Here is a 6,087-nt window from a genome sequence, read left to right as displayed (position 1 = left end):
TATGACATCGAAATAGTGGCTCTGCTCTCGTCTTGTAATGTGGTGGAGCTTCTGGTATTTTATGCAATGTTACTGTGTGTGTGTGTGTGTGTGTGTGTGTGTGGGTGGGTGTGTGCGTGCGTGCGCGTGTTTGTGTGTGTGTGTGTGTGTGTGTGTGTGTGTGTGTGTGTGTGTGTGTGTGTGCGTGTGTGTGTCACACAAATATATGATATAAAAGTGTGAACGAAGAGAGGGACAGAGGGAGTGGGGAGAAAAACAGGAGAATCAGGGACCAATCTGTGCTTAACACTATTTCCTGGACCAGTCAAGTGCTGAAGTGAAAGAGGCTGTGTGCTAAGCATTGTTTTGGCTTTGTCTTGTGGTCATTTCCACGTCCTGTATCTTAATCTGCCAGGGGGAGAGAGCCTGACGCCCTGAGATATCACTAAGCGCCCAGGAATGTGATTCTGAGAAGCATGGAATTGACACTGGCACTTCGCCAATGAAAGCTGAAAAATATGCCTCTGAGTGAAAGTGAGGGAGAGCTTTTCCAGGCACACAAATTAACTAAGAATGTCTGTGGAGAGTGGCTAAACCTCAGCATGCAGGGATTCCTTACGCTGAAATGGAAAACTGTGTCACGTCTGTCCTTGTATTGTAGCCGTTAGCATATGTCTGGGTTATTTGACAAATAGGCTCGGGGGAGGGGGGGGGGCCGAAAGCTAATATATATTTTCACATTCTAATAACATGATTTAGAATGGGGAGAACACGCAATGCTTTGTGTAAGACCACATAGGATGTGCACTGGTGTGGAGAAGGTAATAGTTCATTGTTTGAAGGATACTGTCCAGTATGCCAGTTGGTCACAGAAGGTCATTACGTCTCAGAACCACAAGACCTTTGAATGAACATAGATTTTTTTTTTGAAACTTTGTTATTTACATTTACATTTATGGCATTTAGCAGACGCCTTTATCCAAAGCGACTTACAACAAATACATTTGTTTAAGTAAGTGAATCGTCTATCCATCAGTCATTATAAGATTAAGTAATCAATGCTCGGACCAGGGGCCATAGGCAGTCACAATGCTAGAAGAAGGAATTTTTTCTTTTTTCTTATTTTTTTTTAACAGGAGAGAAACTTGTACAGGAGGGTAGTGGGGGTGAAGAGGTCTGTTCACTGTATCTGTATATGTCATGAACTGTGTGTTTTGTGCTGAATATACTTATTGTACTGCATTGTCTGGTCCAAATGCCACACCAGAAGTTCCCCCTTGGAAAAATAAAGTTATTCTATTCCATACGTGAAGGGCACAATCAGGTTGGACCAACAATGAATTATCAAGGCAGTTTTGGTTTCCATCGGTTTGCGTAAAGTAGAATATCGAGTTCTGTATGAACACTCAGGACAGGACGCAGTTCTCTGCTGTGATGGGATTCAATTAACACAGGGATAGTCCCGCATAACTGAACACATTATTCCGATTTGCAAGGAGCCTCTGCTAGGCAGTCCAGACCACAGCAAGAGGGAGAAAAAACAACAAATGGGTTCCATCTGTTGCTGTGCTCTGGTCCACTCACATCCAATACACTGCAAGTATTCCATTAAGTTTGGCTGTACAGCCTAAAGACATTCATTGGAAGTAGCCTGCGTATTCTCATTGTGCGTTTTTCTGGAGCAAAACTCCACTCTGAAAAATCGACCATGCACCATTCTATTCATATTGACGTTTTCAGACCAACAAAAACCCAGACTTTTGTCTCTCTCACAGAAGTCTGAACCTGTGTTGAGGTATTTCTAGCCCGTATCAGTTTATAGCGAGACACGCAACCAATGTCCATTGATAACTGCTGTGCTGTTCTCACAAACAGAGGGTAGTCTGTATTAGAGAACAGTTAATGTGTGCTTATTTAGCAGACGCTTTTAACCCACAATCCAGGCATTACTAACGCCATGCTCTACCAACTGAGCCACACAGGATCCTGCTTCAGAGTGGGTAGATAGTCATAGATAGATAGAGAGAGAGAGAGAGAGAGGTAAACAGACAGACAGACAGACAGACAGAGAGGTAGGTAGACAGACAGACAGAGAGGTAGGTAGACAGACAGACAGAGAGGTAGGTAGACAGATAGATAGATAGATAGATAGATAGATAGATAGATAGAGTCAAATGTGAAGTGTAATAATGTAGTGAGGCTGACATGCTGTGGAAGGTTCCCACACTTACAAACCATCCGGATTACCGCTCTGTTTTGGACACATAAGGCGATGACTCTGAGGTCAAGCCTTCATAACCACCAACATGAGCATAGGGAAACACATGGCATGAGACTGGGTTTCAAATGCCGTCACAGTACTTCTGATTCAGCAGTAAAAGAGGTTCCCACGAGACGGACAGCATGAGAGTATCACTGTGTGTGGCTGGACATGGCAGGGTTAAGCGGGCAGAGGGTGACGTGATGCTCCTCAGGCATGGATCTGCCACGCGTCCATCTGCCTGGTCTCACAGGGGGTTTCCTCACTGGTCACCAACGCGACAGCTTCGACAGAGGGCCCAGGCCTGGAGGCAGTGTGTGTCTATCAGACATCATCTGTCCCCCCAATGTGCCCCTCTGTGTCCCCCCACTGTGCCCCCCCCCCCCACTGGTTCAGTGCGATGGCAACGATAAGCCACAGAATGGTGAAAAATGAAAAGGAGGTTTCAGTGGGAAGGAGGTCTGTCGTGGGACGGAGGTCTGCAGTGGGAAGGGGGTCTGTCGTGGGACGGAGGTCTGCAGTGGGAAGGAGGTCTGCAGTGGGAAGGAGGTCTGCAGTGGGAACGAGGTTTCAGTGGGAAGGAGGTCTGCAGTGGGAAGGAGGTTTCAGTGGGAAGGAGGTCTGTAGTGGGACGGAGGTCTGCAGTGGGAAGGAGGTCTGCAGTGGGAAGGAGGTTTCAGTGGGAAGGAGGTCTGTAGTGGGAAGGAAGTCTGTAGTGGGACGGAGGTCTGCAGTGGGAAGGTGGTCTTCAGCGGGAAGGAGGTCTGCAGTGGGAAGGTGGTCTTCAGCGGGAAAGAGGTCTACAGTGGGAAGGAGGTCTGCAGTGGGAAGGAGGTTTCAGTGGGAAGGAGGTCTGCAGTTCCTCAGCGAAAGACAAACATGGCTGATTGTGTGACTGTGGGAGAAAACTGATGGGGTGTGACAGTGACTTTTGCCTGAAGGCAGATAATTATACAGTCATCCAGTGCGTCCAATGCTGGGCAGGACAGGGAAAACAGCACGTTGGAGTCTGACATTGTGTATGTGATATCACCAAGGAATTCATAGCAGTGAAGAGGCCTTTATTTCAGCCCTGCTTGTGCAGTCGTACAGATACACATATTAATTTTCTATGAATAGACACAGTATCATTTGTAAGAGGGAAAAAAAGTTCTGTATCAGTTGACCCAATTCTCAGAAGTACGACACAAATCACATCTTGTCTCCTTGGCTCATCCCCCCCCTCCCCCTCCCCCTCCCCCCTTGTCTATTCTAAGCTCCTTTGTCTGATATTCAGCAACCATAAACGTTGGTTCCCGGTCATATTTAGGTTGTGCCACATCACCTGGGAAGAGCTGCTTTGTTGCTACGCACACATGCAAACCAGTATGACCAGAATCTATCCCTGACTGAGACAACAATGCAGGGAGCGCTCCGTATTTTGCATACACTGGTAGCGTCTCACAGAAAGCAGTCCGAGGCTTCACTAGTCCTGTGTGGTGTCGTGTAGTTCCCCCCTAAGAGCTGATCTGAGGTCAGCATTGTGTTTTACCTCAGAGTGGTTAAGGGTAGTATAGGAGGAGGGAAAGCTGATCGTAGATCTGTGCATATGGACTACCTAGGGCTACCTGTCCCTGGATTGTGCAACACAGATAGGCCAATCTAAAGCAGGGAGAGGGAAAAGGTAGACCCCCCCTGTGACGACACGTACGGTTATGTTAGTATAAAACAACACAGAGGTCTAAATATGTTTGTGTCCCTCTGTCAGCTTCCCTGTCCAGGTGGAAAGTCGAGATATTGGGGATTCCTTGCGCACTGCAAGCCGGTTCTTAGCAGCAATGTAATGAGAGAGTACCAAGTCCATTTCTCCTGTCCTTTATTCCTTATTTATATGCATTGCTTTGCAGGGCCTCTGTCCTTGCTCCCCCAGCCTCCAATTCTCATATGAATTCCATTACCAACCAATGACTATCTGACATATGGAGCTCACAGGGAAGAGGGGGGGATGGGCTGGTCTAGTGGCTCTATCTACCTCACATCAAACCAACAGGGACATAATGACTGGCGCACACACACGCACACTTACACGCACACGTGCACGCACGCACACACACACACACACACACACACACACACACAATAATCATTATACTGTAGGTGGGACAGGTAATACATCTATATATGAGAGAGAGAAGAAATGGTTGTCTTTATGCTTCACTGATCAAGTGAACATTCTGGATGAAGGAGAGAAAGGGTGGGGGACGTGGGGAGGATTATGAAATGAGTATTTCATAACATGTTGACCATTTGAAGTAAGAGTCTGAACACACAAAGGGGAGTCTGGCAGATTTATTGTTGATTAACAATAATGCAGACCAGACGGTTATTGTAGCTCCTTATTCTGCCTACTGCTGTACCTAATGGGTTTCAGAGATTTAGACCTTTGCTGATTGATTCTGATAAAACTGTTCCCCCGAACAGTTTAGTCGTGAACAAATGTACTCGTACTGTATGACCACGATACAGTACGTTGTATCAAATCAAGTACAAAATAAACTTCTTGAAAATATACATGGTAGTTGAAAAATATTTTCCTTATATTTACAATGATAAAAGGCACTGAAAATACTGACAATCATACATGTTGAACATCAATATAATGATAATATCTTAATTCATATTGCATATCAACAACACAGATCATTGGTGCAATAAATATTCAACCAATGAAAAGAAACAACATAAATTACAGAAGAAACAAAAACAGTTACTCTTGTAAATGAGGTACAACTGTGAAATACTGGTTCAAAAAGAAAGTCTTGGTGTAATGAATTGTTCATGAAAAAGCAATATGATGATCCAACTGAAATCTGCACTTGAAATCTCTTTCCAATGATTGCAAAGAGATATCTCCCCTTTGAATTCTCACCAGCTTTCGCGTGCATGGATGGAGCAAATCAGCCAACCATTCTCATTTTTCTCATGCATTAAACAGCAGGCTTCGCAATTAGCGGGCTCTGCAAGAGAGACGCCATCGTACAAACAGTGTTACTTCAAGGAAGTGAGTTGGCATGAAGATTCCAGTACGGGCACAGTTGCTAGCCTAAACACTACAGTAGATGAGTGATCATGTCTATGTGGGATAGGGTTGATGTTGTCGGGGCGATGGCCACCTGGGGTAGCCTTTAGTATGTGCATTATGTGCTGTGGTAAGGGAGGGTGGTATGGCGAAAGCAGGGGAGGCTGGTGGAGGTAGAATTCGGAGGACGGGCTCATTGTAATGCATGGAACGGAATGAGGAGTGGTATCGAACACACGTGTCCTCTGATTTCCACCTGCACCAGCCTCCCCTGCCTCTCCATAAGGGACCTGAATCTGGAATGAGGAATTCCTCATTCCGTTCCATGCATTACAATGAGCCCGTCCTCCGATTTCTACCTCCACCAGCCTCCCCTGGGCGGAAGACATCTGGTATCTCTGGAGGGTAAATTATGATAGTAATTGTTGTCTGGGTGTCAAATAAAGCGTTTGGCTGCCCCGCCATTTTGAACCACAATCCTCTCACTGATGCTCTGACACAATACACTACATTCAGAGTATCATTAATTACAGTTTGACAGCTGAATACGAAAGGCAAGCTCGCAAAAAAAAATCACACAAAAAGTGTCTCTGAAACAATAAGCGAAAGGCAGAACACCGAGTTGATGGTGATGCGAAACCCATTCATTACCACGAGGAAGAAACCCAAGTTAGGGGTAGAGACTGTTCTCTGGCGCGTACCCCATGGACCGTGACACTAGGGTATGGTGGAGGTTTTTACAATGTCAAGCTAAACATTTTTTTTATACTTATTGTTGCTTTGGTGTTTT

At 45.6% G+C, this 6,087-nt stretch overlaps 1 protein-coding gene across 2 annotated transcripts in view; it reads right to left on the bottom strand.

Annotated features, from left to right (window-relative positions):
* Positions 1 to 4,552: 4,552 nt before the first annotated feature.
* tmem154 (transmembrane protein 154) overlaps positions 4,553 to 6,087 on the bottom strand; it is a 13,740-nt gene continuing 12,205 nt past the window's right edge. For both annotated transcript variants that reach the window (XM_083692750.1, XM_083692751.1), the window contains exon 9: positions 4,553 to 6,087. This exon is cut by the window's right edge and continues 270 nt beyond it. The gene's annotated coding sequence lies outside the window, so the exon portion shown is untranslated.

The sequence above is a fragment of the Argentina silus genome, assembly GCF_951799395.1.
Source record: "Argentina silus genome assembly, chromosome: 21".
NCBI classification, from domain to species: Eukaryota; Metazoa; Chordata; class Actinopteri; order Argentiniformes; family Argentinidae; genus Argentina; species Argentina silus.
Note: the sequence above shows the minus strand (reverse complement) of the source record. Positions and strands in the feature narration are given on the sequence as shown.